General features: G+C 46.4%; 1 protein-coding gene across 1 annotated transcript in view; it reads left to right on the plus strand.

The window, feature by feature from the left end:
• LOC140715605 (voltage-dependent calcium channel gamma-6 subunit-like) overlaps positions 1-15,448 on the plus strand; it is a 30,953-nt gene that overhangs the window by 1,144 nt on the left and 14,361 nt on the right. The window lies entirely within an intron of this gene.

Genomic DNA, 15,448 nt, shown 5'->3' on the forward strand with positions numbered 1-15,448 from the left:
CCATCCGTAATGGGGTAATGTGCGAGAGAGTCCCTCTGTAATGGGGTAATGGGTGAGAGAGCCCCTCGGTAATGGGGTAATGGGTGAGAGAATCCCTCTGTAATGGGGTAATGGGCGAGAGAGTCCCTCTGTAATGGGGTAATGGGTGTGAGAGTCCATCCGTAATGGGGTAATGGGTGAGAGAGTCCCTCTGTAATGGGGTAATGGGCGAGAGAGTCCCTCTGTAATGGGGTAATGGGTGTGAGAGTCCATCCGTAATGGGGTAATGGGTGAGAGAGTCCCTCTGTAACGGGGGTAATGGGCGAGAGAGTCCCTCTGTAATGGGGTAATGGGTGAGAGAGTCCCTCTGTAATGGGGTAATGGCTGAGAGAGTCCCTCTGTAATGGGGTAATGGGCGAGAGAGTCCCTCTGTAATGGGGTAACGGCCGAGAGAGTCCCTCTGTAACAGGGTAATGGCTAAGAGAGTCCCTCTGTAATGCGGTAATGGGCGAGAGAGTCCCTCTGTAATGGGGTAATGTGTGAGAGAGTCTCTCTGTAATGGGGTAATGGGCGAGAGAGTCCCTCTGTAATGGGGTAATGTGTGAGAGAGTCTCTCTGTAATGGGGTAATGTGTGAGAGAGTCCCTCTGTAATGGGGTAATGGGTGAGAGAGTCCCTCTGTAATGGGGTAATATGTGAGAGAGTCCCTCTGTAATGGGGTAATGGGTGAGAGAGTCCCTCTGTAATGGGGTAATGGGCGAGAGAGTCCCTCTGTAATGGGGTAATGGCTGAGAGAGTCCCTCTGTAATGGGGTAATGGGTGAGAGAGTCTCTCTGTAATGGGGTAATGTGTGAGAGAGTCTCTGTAATGGGGTAATGTGTGAGAGAGTCCCTCTGTAATGGGGTAATGGGTGAGAGTCCCTCTGTAATGGGGTAATATGTGAGAGAGTCCCTCTGTAATGGGGTAATGGGTGAGAGAGTCCCTCTGTAATGGGGTAATGGGCGAGAGAGTCCCTCTGTAATGGGGTAATGGGCGAGAGAGTCCCGCTGTAATGGGGTAATGGGTGAGAGAGTCCCTCTGTAATGGGGTAATGGCTGAGAGAGTCCCTCTGTAATGGGGTAATGGGTGAGAGAGTCCCTCTGTAATGGGGTAACGGCCGAGAGAGTCCCTCTGTAACAGGGTAATGGCTGAGAGAGTCCCTCTGTAATGCGGTAATGGGCGAGAGAGTCCCTCTGTAACGGGGTAATGGGTGAGAGAGTCCATCTGTAATGGAGTAATGGGTGAGAGAATTCCTCTGTAACGGGTAATGGGCGAGAGAATCCCTCTGTAATGGGGTAATGGGTAGAGACCTCTCTCTGTAACAGGGGTAATGTGGGAGTCTCTATCAGCAATGGTGTAATAGGGTAGAAATCCCTCCATAACAAGTGTAATGGGGTAGAGACACCCACAAAAACAGGGGTGAAGCAGAAGAGACCCCTCTGTAAAGGGGGAGAGACTCACTGCCACAGGGGTAATGGGGGAGAGAGTCCCTTAGTAAGGAGGTAAATGGGTAGAGTCAACTCTGTAACTAGATAACAATAATAATAATAATAATTATTATTATTATTATTATTATTATTATTATTATCTAATAATTATGGAGAAGGATAGGACTGGACCAAGGGTTGAGATTTTTGATTGGAGAAAGGCTAACTTTGAGGAGATGCGAAGGGACTTAGAAGGAGTGGATTGGGACAATTTGTTTTATGGGAAAGATGTAATAGAGAAATGGAGGTCATTTGAAGGTGAAATTTTGAGGGTACAGAATCTTTCTGTTCCTATTAGGTTGAAAGGAAAGGTTAAAAGTTTGAGAGAGCCGTGGTTTTCAAGGGATATTGGAAAGTTGGTTAGTAAAAAGAGAGATATCTACAATAAATATAGGCAGCATGGAGTAAATGAGGTGCTCGAGGAATGTAAAGAATGTAAGAAGAATCTGAAGAAAGAAATTAGAAAAGCTAAAAGAAGATACGAGGTTGCTTTGGCAAGTAAGGTGAAAATAAATAATTCCTGCAGTTATATTAATAGCAAAAGGATAGTGAGGGATAAAATTGGTCCCTTAGAGAATCAGAGTGGACAGCTATATGTGGAGCCCAAAGAGATGGGGGAGATTTTGAACAATTTATTTTCTTCGGTATTCACTAAGGAGAAGGATATTGAATTGTGTAAGGTAAGGGAAACAAGTAGGGAAGTTATGGAAACTATGAAGATCAAAGAGGAAGAAGTACTGGCACTTTTAAGGAATATATAAGTGGATAAATCTCCAGATCCTGACAGGATATTCCCTAGGACCTTGAGGGAAGTTAGTGTAGAAATAGCAGGGGCTCTGACAGAAATATTTCAAATGTCATTAGAAACGGGGATGGTGCCAGAGGATTGGCATATTGTTCATGTTATTCCATTGTTTAAAAAGGGTTCTAAGAGTAAACCTAGCAATTATAGCCTGTAAGTTTGATGACAGTGCTGGGTAAGTTAATGGAAAGTATTCTTAGAGATGGTATATATAATTATCTGGATAGGCGGGGTCTGATTAGGAACAGTCAAACTGGATTTGTGTGTGGAAGGTCATGTTTGACAAATCTTATTGAATTTTTTGAAGAGGTTACGAGGAAAGTTGATGAGGGTAAAGCAGTGGATGTTGTCTATATGGACTTCAGTAAGGCCTTTGACAAGGTTCCACACGGAAGGTTAGTTAGGAAGGTTCAATCGTTAGGTATTAATATTGAAGCAGTAAAATGGATTCAACAGTGGCTGGATGGGAGATGCCAGAGAATAGTGGTGGATAACTGTTTGTCAGGTTGGAGGCCGATGACTAGTGGTGTGCCTCAGGGATCTGTACTGGGTCCAATGTTGTTTGTCATATACATTAATGATCTGGATGATGGGGTGGTAAATTGGATTAGTAAGTATGCAGATGATACTAAGATAGGTGGCGTTGTGGATAATGAAGTAGGTTTTCAAAGTTTGCAGAGAGATTTAGGCCAGTTAGAAGAGTGGGCTGTACGATGGCAGATGGAGTTTAATGCTGATAAGTGTGAGGTGCTGCATTTTGGTAGGAATAATCCAAATAGGACATACATGGTAAATGGTAGGGCATTGAATAATGCAGTGGAACAGAGTGATTTAGGAATAATGGTGCATAGTTCCCTGAAGGTGGAATCTCATGTGGATAGGGTGGTGAAGAAAGCTTTTGGTATGTTGGCCTTTATAAATCAGAGCATTGAGTATAGGAGTTGGGATGTAATGTTAAAATTGTACAAGGCATTGGTAAGGCCGAATTTGGAGTATTATGTACAGTTCTGGTCACCGAATTATAGGAAAGATATCAACAAAATAGAGAGAGTACAGAGAAGATTTACTAGAATGTTACCTGGGTTTCAGCACCTAAGTTACAGGGAAAGATTGAGCAAGTTAGGTCTTTATTCTTTGGAGAGTAGAGGGTTGAGGGGGGACTTGATAGAGGTTTTTAAAATTATGATGGGGATAGATGGAGTTGACGTGGGTAGGCTTTTTTCATTGAGAGTAGGGGAGATTCAAACAAGAGGACATGAGTTGATACTTAGGGGGCAAAAGTTTAAGGGTAATACGAAGGGGAATTTCTTTACTCAGAGAGTGGTAGCTGTGTGGAACGAGCTTCCTGTAGAAGTGGTAGAGGCAGGTTCGGTATTGTCATTTAAAATAAAATTGGATAGGTATATGGACAGGAAAGGAATGGAGGGTTATGGGCTGAGTGCGGGTCGGTGGGATTAGGTGAGAGTAAGCGTTTGGCATGGACTAGAAGGGCCGAGATGGCCTGTTTCCATGCTGTAATTGTTATATAGTAACAGGGTTAATGCAGAGATAAGCTCTCTGTAACAGAAATAATGGGGGAGAGACTCTCTATAACAGGGGTAATAGGGAGATAATCCCTCTGTAACAGGGGTAATGGGGCTAGCCTCCCTTTGTAACAGGGGTAATGGGGGTAGCCTCCCTTTGTAACAGAGGTAATAGGGAGATAATCCCTCTGTAACAGGGGTAATGGGGCTAGCCTCCCTTTGTAACAGGGGTAATGGGGGTAGCCTCCCTCTGTAACAGGGCTACATGGGTAGGGACCATGCGGTAACAGGAGAAATGAGAGAGAGACTACGTCTGTAATGCGGTAATGGGGTAGAGACTATCTATGACAGGGATAATGGGGGAGAGACTTCCTCTGTAACAGGTTAATGGAGGAGAGAGCTTCTGTAACCAAGGGAATGGGAGGGAGACCCTCTGTATCAGGGTTAACGGGTTAGAGACACTCTGTAATGGCGTAGAGAATCCCTCTATAACAGGGATATTGGGGAAGAGGCTCCCTCTTTAACGGGGATACTAGGGGAGAGATTTCTCTGTAACAGGGATAATGGGGAAGAGACTCCCTCAATAATAGGATATGGATTAGGCCCCTCTGTAATAAGAGCAATGGAAGAAGAGCCCTTCTGTAACAGGGGAAATGGGGGAGAGTGTAATGGGGTAATGGGGTAGAGATCCCTCTAGCAAGTGTAATGGGGTAGAGATTCCCTCTGTAACAGGTGTAATGGGGAGAGTCCCGATGTAACAGGGGCATTGGGGGAGAGTGCCCCTCTGTAACAGGGATACTGGGGGGAGAGACCTTCTGTAACAGGGGAAATTGGAGAGGGACTACATCTGTAATGGTGTAAACACGAGGAAATCTGCAGATGCTGGAAATTCAAACACACACAAAATGCTGGTGGAACACAGCAGGCCAGGCAGCATCTATAAGGAGAAGCACTGTCGATGTTTCGGGCCAAGACCCTTCGTCAGGACTAACTGAAAGGAAAGATAGTAAGAGATTTGAAAGTAGTGGGGGTCACCCTGTCTCTTGCAAAAATACTATCCCCTTCTCACAATTCCTCAGTCTCCACCGCATCTGCTCTCAGGATGAGGCTTTTCATTCCCGGACGAAGGAGATATCTTCTTTTTTTAAACAAAGGGGCTTCCCTTCTTCCACCATCAATTCTGTTCTCAAACGCATCTCTCCCATTTCCCACACATCTGCCCTCACTCCATCCGTCCGCCACCCCACTCGGGATAGGGATCCCCTTGTCCTTACCTACCACCCCACCAGCCTCTGGGTCCAACATATAATTCTCTGTAACTTCCGCCACCTCCAACGGGATCCCACTACCAAGCACATCTTTCCCTCCCCCCCTCTTTCTGCTTTCCGCAGGGATCGCTCCCTACACGACTCCCTTGTCTGCTCATTCCCCCCCCCCCCATCCCTTCCCACCGATCTCCCTCCTGGCATTTATCCTCGTAAGCAGTACAAGTGCTACACCTGCCCTTACACTTCCTCCCTCACCACCATTCAGGGCCCCAGACAGTCCTTCCAGGTGAGGCAACACTTCACCTGTGAGTCGGCTGGTGTGATATACTGCGTCCGGTGCTCCCGGTGTGGCCTTTTATATATTGGTGAGACCCGACGCAGACTGGGAGACCGTTTCGCTGAACACCTACGCTCGGTCTGCCAGAGAAAGCAGGATCTCCCAGTGGCCACACATTTTAATTCCACATCCCATTCCCATTCTGATATGTCTATCCATGGCCTCCTCTACTGTCAAAATGAATCCAAACTCAGGTTGGAGGAACAACACCTTATATACCGGCTGGGTAGCCTCCAACCTGATGGCATGAACATTGACTTCTCTAACTTCCGTTAATGCCTCTCCTCCCCTTCTTACCCCATCCCTGACATATTTAGTTGTTTGCCTGTTCTCCATCTCCCTCTGATGCTTCCCCCCCTCCCCCTTTCTTTCTCCCTAGGCCTCCCGTCCCATGATCCTTTCCCTTCTCCAGCTCTGTATCACTTTCGCCAATCACCTTTCCAGCTCTTAGCTTCATCCCACCCCCTCCGGTCTTCTCCTCTCGTTTCGCATTTCCCCCTCCCCCCACTACTTTCAAATCTCTTACTATCTTTCCTTTCAGTTAGTCCTGACGAAGGGTCTCAGCCCGAAACATTGACTGTGCTTCTTCCTATAGATGCTGCCTGGCCTGCTGTGTTCCACCAGCATTTTGTGTGTGTTATCTGTAATGGTGTAATGGGGTAGAAATTGCTCCATCACAAGTGTAATGTAGTAGAGACACCCACTGTAACAGGGGTATCTCTGTAAAGGGATAATGGGGAATTTGTAACAGGGGAATAACAACATAGAAAACCTACAGCACAATACAGGCCCTTCGGCCTACAAAGCTGTGCCGAACATGTCCTTACCTTAGAACTATCTAGGCTTACCCATAGCCCTCTATTTTTCTAAGCTACATGTACCTGCCCAGGACTCTCTTAAAAGACCATATTGTTTCCACCTCCACCACTGCCGCTGGCAGCCCATTCCACACACTCACCACTCTCTGCGTAAAAAACTTACCCCTGACATCTCCTCTGTACCTTCTTCCAAGCACCTTAAACCTGTGCCCTCTAGCGCTAGTTATTTCAGCCCTAGGAAAAAGCCTCTGGCTATCCACACGATCAGTGTCTCTCATCATCTTGTACACCTCCATCAGGTCACCACTCATCCTCCATCACTCCAAGTTCACTTAACCTATTCTCATAAGGCATGCTCCCCAATCCAGGCAACATCCTTGTAAATCTCCTCTGCACTCTTTCTATGGTTTCCACGTCCTTCCAGTAGTGAGGCAACCAGAATTGAGCACAGTATTCCAAGTCTGACCAGGATCCTATATAGCTGCAACATTACCTCTCGGCTCTTAAACTCAGTCCCATGGTTGATGAAGGCCAATGCACCATTTGCATTCTTAACCACAGAGTCAACCTGCATAGCCGCTTTGAGTGTCCTATAGACTCGGACCCCAAGATCCCTCTGATTCTCTACACTGCCAAGAGTCTTACCATTAATACTATATTCTGCCATCATATTTGACCTACCAAAATGAACCACCTCACACTTAACTGGGTTGAACTCCATCCGCCACTTCTCAGCCCAGTTTTCCATCCTATCAATGTCCCGCTGTAACCTCTGACAGCCGTCCACACTATCCACAACACCTCCAACCTTTGTGTCAGCAGCAAATTTACTAACCCAACACTCTACTTCCTCATCCAGGTCATTTATAAAAATCATGAGAGTAGGGGTCCCAGAACAGATCCCTGAGCCACTCCACTGGTCACTGACCTCCATGCAGAATATGACCCATCTTCAACCACTCATTGCCTTCTGTGGGCAAGCCAATTCTGGATCCACAAAGCAATGTCCCCTTGGATCCCATGCCTCCTTACTTTCTCAATAAGCCTTGCATGGGGTACCTTATCAAATGCCTTGCTGAAATCCATATATACTACATCTACTGCTCTACCTTCATCAACGTGTTTAGTCACATCCTCAAAAAATTCAGTCAGGCTTGTAAGGCACAACCTGCCTTTGACAAAGCCCTGCTGACTATTCCTAATCATATTATGCCTCTCCAAATGTTCATACCTTCTCCATCAACTTACCAACCATTGAAGTAAGACTCATTGGTCTATAATTTCCTGGGCTATCTCAAATTCCTTTCTTGAATAAGGGAACAACATCCGCAACCCTCCAATGCACCGGAACCTCTCCCATCCTCATTGATGATGCAAAGATCATCGCCAGAGGCTCAGCAATCTCCTCCCTCGCTTCCCCCAGAAGCCTGGGGTACACCCAGTCCAGACCTGGTGACTTATCCAACATGATGCTTTTGAAAAGCATCTTCTTCCTGTCAGTATCTCCAGTTGAACTTTTTGTGTGTTTCTCCCTGGCTGTCAGTCTGTGTTTGTATTGCCATGTGCTCCTGCTCTGCTCCGGCCCCTGTATCACCGAGTACTCCGTCTCTCACCTGTTTCTCATTATTACCTGTATTGCTGCCACTTGTGACTCATTGTGCTCCACCTATCATCTGCCTCTCTGTTTACTGCTCGGTGTTTTCACCTGTTTGTTGCCAGATTGTGCCGGTGAGTCTTTTCAGCATTTGTATCTGTACTTTGTCCGTCTGAATATCGACTCTGCCTATTTTCCGATTCTGGTTTTTGGATTTCTCTGCCTGAACTTTGATGCTGACTTTGTTTGCACCTGGGGATTTGTTACTCAATTAATACCACTGTGTGCACAGTACTGGGTCTGTGATTGGATCCCTGCTCCAGTGACCTGACACTTCCTTAATATCTACATGCTCAAGCTTTTCAGTCTGCCGCAAGTCATCCCTACAATTGCCAAGATTCTTTTCCATAGTGAATACTGAAGCAAAGTATTCATTAAGTACCTCTGCTATCTCCTTTGTTGTATACACACTTTTCCACTGTCACACTTGAGTGGTCCTATTCTCTTACATCTTATCCTCTTTCTCTTCACATACTTGTAGAATGCCTTGGGGTTTTCCATAATCTTGCTCACCAAGGCCTTCTCATGGCCCCTTCTGGCTCTCTTAATTTCATTCTTAAGCTCCTTCCTGCTAGCCTTATAATTTTCTAGATCTTTATCATTGCCTAGTTTTTTGAACCTTTTGTAAGCTCTTCTAATGAAAGGGGGGGAGACACCTTATGTAACAGGTAATGGATTAGAGACCCCTTTGTCATAGGGGTAATGTGGGAGAGACCCATCTGTAATGGGGTAATGGATTAGAGACCCCTCTGTGATAGGGGTAATGTAGGAGAGACCCATCTGTAACAGGGGTAATGGGAGAGAGACTCCCCCTGTAACAGGGAAAATGGGGGGGAGACTCCCCCTGTAACAGGGAAAATGGGGGAGAGACTCCCCCTGTAACAGGGATAATGGGAGAGAGACTCCCTCTGTAACAGGGATAATGGGGGAGAGACCTCCTGCAACAGGGGGAATGGGAGAGAGGCTTCCTCTGAAACACGCATAATGGGTTAGAGACTCCCCTGTAATGGGGTATTGGGTTAGAGACCCCTCTGAAACAAGTGTAATAGTAATGGTGGAGAGACTTCGTATGTAATAGGGGTAATGTGAAGATACTCCTTTGTAACAAGGGGAATGGGGTAGACTCCATCTGTAATGGGATAATGGAGTAGAGACCCCTTTGTAACAGAGTTAATAGAGGAGAGACTGCAACAGGGGTAATGGAGAAAGAGAGACTCTGTAACAGGGCTTAAGGGGGAGACTCCCTCTGTAACAGGGGTAGTGGGGGAGAGACTCTGTAACAGGGATAGTGGGGGAGAGACTCCCTCTGTAACAGGGATAGTGGGGGAGAGACTCCCAATGTAACGGGGGAATTGAACCGAGTTGAATTGACTTTGTGTCTTACATCCTTTACATACATGAGGAGTAAAAATCTTTACATTATGTCTCCATCTGAATGTGCAATCATAGTCATTTATAATAATTTATAATAAATAGTACAGTCAATGTAATATAGAGTCCACTCAAGTCAGTGTCAGTTCATCAGTCCGACGGCCTGGTGGAAGAAGCTGTCCCAGAGCCTGTTGGTCCTGGCTTTTATGCTGCAGTACCAGTTCCCGGATGGTAACAGCTAGAATAGTTTGAGGTTGGGATGGCTCGGGTCCACAATGATCCCACTGGCCCTTTTTGCACACTTGTCCTTGTAAATGTCCTGAATTGTGGGAAGTTCACAACTACAAATGCGCTGGGCTGTCCGCACCACTCTCTGCAGAGTATTGCGATTAAGGGAGGTACAGTTCCCATACCAGGCAGGAATCAGGTTTATTATCACCAGCATGTGATGTGAAATTTGTTAACTTAGCAGCAGCAGTTCAATGCAATACATAATGTGCAAAAACAGAAATATTGTACATTTTAAAAAAGGAATCAGATGGCAGCAAGGAAGAAGCTGTTCCTGAATCGCTGAGTGTGTGCCTTCAGGCTTCTGTATCTCCTACCTGATGGTAACAGTGATGAAAGGGCCTGCCCTGGGTGCTGGAGGTCCTTAATAATGGACGCTGTCTTTCTGAGACACCGCTCCTTGAAGATGTCCTGGGCACTTTGTAGGCTAGTACCCAAGATGCAGCTGACTAAATTTACAACCCTCTGCAGTTTCTTTCGGTCCTGTGCAGTAGCCCCTCCATACCAGACAGTGATGCAGTCTGTCAGAATGCTCTCCACGGTACAAATATAGATGTTTTTGAGTGTAATTGCTGACATGCCAAATCTCTTCAAACTCCTAATAAAGTATAGCTGCTGTCTTGCCTTCTTTATAATTACATCAATATGTTGGGACCAGGTTAGATCCTCAGAGATCTTGACACCCAGGAACTTGAAGCTGCTCACTCTCTCCACTTCTGATCCGTCTATGAGGATTGGTATGTGTTCCTTCGTCTTACCCTTCCTGAAGTCCACAATCAGCTCTTTTGTCTTACTGACGTTGAGTGCCAGGTTGTTGCTGCAGCACCATTCTACTAGTTGGCATATCTCACTCCTGTACACCCCCTCATCACCACCTCAGATTCTACCAACAGTGGTTGTATTGTCAGAAAATTTATATATGGTGTTTGAGCTATGCCTAGCCACACAGTCATGTGAATATATATAGAGTAGAGTGGTGGGCTAAGCACACACCTCTGAGGTGCGCCAGTGTTGATCGTCAGCAAGGAGGATATGGTATCACCAATCCGCACAGACTGTGGTCTTCCGGTTAGGAAGTCGAGGATCCAATTGCAGAAGGAGGTACAGAGGCCCAGGTTCTGCAACTTCCCAATTCGGATTGTGGGAATGATGGTATTAAATGCTGAGCTATAGTCGATGAACAGCATCAGGCTTACATAGGTGCTTCTGTTGCCTAGGTGATCTAAAGCCGTGTGGAGAGCCACTGAGATTGCGTCTGCCGTTGACCTATTGTGGCGACAGGCAAATTGCAGTGGGTCCAGGTCCTTGCTGAGGCAGGAGTTCAGTCTAGTTATGACCAACCTCTCAAAGCATTTCATCACTGTAGACGTGAGTGCTACCGGGCGATAGTCATTAAGGCAGATCACATTATTCTTCTTAGGCACTGGTATAATTGTTGCCTTTTTGAAGCAAGTGGGAACCTGCCTCAGTGAGAAGTTGAAAATGTCCTTGAATACTCCCGCTAGTTGGTTGGCACAGGTTTTCAGAGCCTTACCAGGTACTTTATCGGGATCTTCTGCCTTGTGAGGGTTCACTCTCTTTAAAGACAGCCTAACATCAGCTTCTGAGACAGAGATCACAGAGTCACCAGGTGCAGCAGGGATCTTCACAGCTGTAGATGTATTCTCCCTTTCAAAGCGTGCATGGAAGGTGTTGAGTTCATCTGGTAGTGAAGCATCACTGCCATTCATGCTATTGGGTTTCGCTTTGTAGGAAGTAATGTATTGCAGACCCTGCCAGAGTTGTCGTGCATCTGATGTCGCCCCCAACCTCATTCAACATTGTCTCTTTCCCCTTGAAATAGCCCTCTGCAAATCATACCTGGTTTTCTGGTACAGACCTGGGTTGCCGGACTTAAATGCCACAGATCTAGCCTTCAGCAGACAACGTACCTCCTGGTTCATCCACGGCTTTTGGTTTGTGAATGTACAGTAAGTCTTTGTAGGCACACACTCATCCACACGGGTTTTAATGAAGTCGGTAACAACTGCAGCATACTCATCCAGGTTCGAAGATGAATCCCTGAATACAGTCCAGTCCACCGATTCAAAGCAGTCCTGTAGGTGTTCCTGTGCTTCCCTTGTCCAAACCTTCTTGGTCCTCACTGCTGGTGCTGCAGTCTTCAGTCTCTGCCTGTACTCCGGGAGTAGAAGTACAGCCAGGTGATCAGACTTCCTGAAGTGAGGGTGAGGAATAGCACGGTAGGCACTTTTAATGGTGGTGTAGCAATGGTCCAGTGTGTTGTTTCCTCTGGTGATCTGTGGCAAGTGATCTGTTGATGGTAATTAGTGATATTTTCAGACTGGCCTGGTTAAAATCTCCCAAAACGATGGTGAAGGCTTCAGGGTGCACTGTTTCGTGCATGTTTGTCTCATTGCTCAGATCATCTAAAGCCTGATTGAGGTGGAATGTAAACTGCTATCAGAATGATCCCAGAGAACTCCCATAGTAGGTAAAAAGGTCGGCACTTTACTGCTACATATTCCAGGTCTGGTAAGCAGAATTGGGACAGGACTGATATATTTGTGCACCAAGAAGAGTTGATCATCAGGCATACTCTGCTTTTGAGAGAGACTATGGATCAATCCTGACGGTGTATAGTAAAATCGTCACGCTGCATCCGATACGGAAGGGGTTAACCAGGATTCGGTGAAATAAAGGACACACGCGGTCCTAATATCCCTCTGATTTCAGCATCCTAGCTCTGAGATCAGCGATTTTATTCACCAGCAAAATAGTCGGTATAGGGAGTTTAAAATCCCATTTCCTTAAACGCACTTGTAACACAAATCTACACCCGCGCTTCCCTGGAGGTGTCCTCCGTGAGCACTTCCGACCACAATCGGTGTCGTTTCTATCGGTTTTAAGCATTCGTTTAAACGCATTGAGACCTCTTTATTGATGCTGCCAGTCAGGATGCTCTCAATTGTGCCCCTGCAGAAGGTTCTTAGGATTTGGGGGGCCATACCAAACTTCCTCAACCGTCTGAGGTGAAAGAGGCGCTGTTGTGCCTTTTTCGTCACACAGCTGGTGTGTACGGACCACATGAGGCCCTCGGTGATGTTTATGCTGAGGAATTTAAAGCTGTTTACCCTCTCAACCCCAGTTCCATTGATGTCAATAGGGGTTAGCCCGTCTCCATTAATGTAATCCACAACCAGCCACTTTGTTTTTGCGACATTGAGGGAGAGGTTGTTTGCTTGACACCACTGTGTCAGAGAGATGACGTCTTCCCTGTGGGTCACCTCGTTATTGTTTGAGATAAGGCCAATCAATGTAGTGTCGTCGGCAAATTTAATTAGTAGATTGGAGCTGCGGGTGGTGATACAGTAATGGGTATACAGGGAGTAAAGGAGGGGACTCAGTACACAGCCCTGAGGGGCTCCTGTATTGAGAGTCAGAGGGTTTAAGGTCAGTGAGCCCACTTTTGCAACCTGCTGGTGATCTGACAAGTAATGGGGTAGAGACCACATGGTAACAGGAGAAAGGGGAGAGAGACTATCTTTGTAATGGGGTAATGGGGGAGAGACTCCCTCTGTAACAGGGGTAATGGGGAGAGAGACTCCCTCTGTAACAGGGATAATGGGTGAGAGGGTCCCTCTGTAACAGGGGTAATGGGGGAGAGACTCCCTCTGTAACAGGGGTAATGGGGAGAGAGACTCCCTCTGTAACAGCTGTAATGGTGGAGAGAATCACTGTAACAGTTGTAATGGTGGAGAGAATCACTCTGTAACAGGGATAATGGGGGAGAGACTCCCTCTGTAACAGCTGTAATGATGGAGAGACTCCCTCTGTAACAGCTGTAATGGTGGAGAGAATCACTCTGTAACAGCTGTAATGGTGGAGAGACTCCTCTGTAAAAGGGGTAATGGGGAGAGAGACTCCCTCTGTAACAGCTGTAATGGTGGAGAGACTCACTCTGTAACAGCTGTAATGGTGGAGAGACTCCCTCTGTAAAAGGGGTAATGGGGAGAGAGACTCCCTCTGTAACAGCTGTAATGGTGGAGAGAATCACTCTGTAAAAGGGGTAATGGGGAGAGAGACTCCCTCTGTAACAGCTGTAATGGTGGAGAGAGACTCCCTCTGTAACAGCTGTAATGGTGGAGAGAGACTCCCTCTGTAACAGCTGTAATGGTGGAGAGAATCACTCTGTAACAGGGATACCGGGGAGAGAGACTCCCTCTGTAACAGGGGTAATGGGGAAAGAGACTCCCTCTGTAACAGCTGTAATGGTGGAGAGAATCACTCTGTAACAGGGGTAATGGGGAGAGGGACTCCCTCTGTAACAGCTGTAATGGTGGAGAGAATCACTCTGTAACAGGGGTAATGGGGAGAGGAACTCCCTCTGTAACAGCTGTAATGGGGAGAGAATCACTCTGTAACAGGGGTAATGGGGAGAGAGACTCCCTCTGTAACAGCTGTAATGGTGGAGAGAATCACTCTGTAACAGCTGTAATGGTGGAGAGAATCACTGTAACAGGGGTAATGGGGAGAGAGACCCTCTGTAACAGCTGTAATGGTGGAGAGAATCACTCTGTAACAGGGGTAATGGGGAGAGAGACTCCCTCTGTAACAGCTGTAATGGGGAGAGAATCACTCTGTAACAGGGATACTGGGGTAGACACCACGTGGTAACAGGAGAAATGAGAGAGACTATCTAACAGGTGTAATGGGTTAGAGACTCTCTCTGTAATAGGGTAGAGAATCACTCTGTAACAGGGGTAATAGGGGTAGACTCCTCCTGTAACTCGGATCAAGTTCTCAGTATTCTGAAGAGGGAGGGTGAGCAGCCGGATGTCGTGGACCATTGACGTGGGTAGGAAGAGTGAGGAGGTTCTGAAAGGTGAGTTTAAGGAGTTAGGCACCAAGTTAAAGGACAGGTCCTCCAGGGTAGCAATCTCAGGATTGCTACCAGTGCCACATGCAGGTGGGTTTAGAAACAGTAAGATAGTGCAGATCAATACGTGGCTGAAGACATGGTGCAGGAGGGAGGGCTTCAGATTTATAGATCATGGGGCAGTTTTCCAGGGAAGGCGGGATGGTTTACATCTAAACTGGAGGCAGACAAATATTCTTGCAGGTAGGTTTGCTAGAGAGACTCCAGTGGATTTAAACTAGATACAAGGGGGGAGGGGAACCAGAGTGTAGGAACAGATGTATGGGAGAAGGAAAAAAAAGAAGATAGTAAAGTTGTTAGTGATAAACAGAGAGTAAGAAGTGGACAATTTCTTAAATGCATTTATTTTAATGCTAGAAGCATTGTAAGAAAGGTGGATGAGCTAAGAGCATGGATTGATACCTGGAAATATGATGTTGGAACTATTACTGAAACATGGTTGCAGGAAGGGTGTGATTGGCAACTAAATATTCTCGGATTTCGTTGCTTCAGGTGTGATAGAATCGGAGGGACAAGAGGGGAAGGTGTTGCGTTGCTTGTCAGAGAAAATGTTACAGCGGTGCTCTGGCAGGATAGATTAGAGAGCTCGTCTAGGGAGACTATTTGGGTGGAATTGAGGAATGGGAAAGGTGTAGTAACAGTTATAGGGGCATATTATAGACCACCTAATGGGGAGTGAGAATTGGAGGAGCAAACTTGTAAGGAGATAGCAGATATTTGTAGTAAGCACAGGGTTGTGATTGTGGGAGATTTCAATTTTCCACACAAAGACTGGGAAGCCCATTCTGTAAAAGGGCTGGATGGTTTGGAGTTTGTAAAATGTGTGCAAGATAGTTTTTGCAGCAATACATAGAGGTACCAACTCGAGAAGGGGCAGTATTGGATCTCCAGTTAGGGAATGAGATAGGTCAGGTGACGGAGGTATGTGTTGGGGAGCACTTCGGGTC

Source organism: Hemitrygon akajei, chromosome 24, assembly GCF_048418815.1.
Source record: "Hemitrygon akajei chromosome 24, sHemAka1.3, whole genome shotgun sequence".
In the NCBI taxonomy this organism is placed as follows: Eukaryota; Metazoa; Chordata; class Chondrichthyes; order Myliobatiformes; family Dasyatidae; genus Hemitrygon; species Hemitrygon akajei.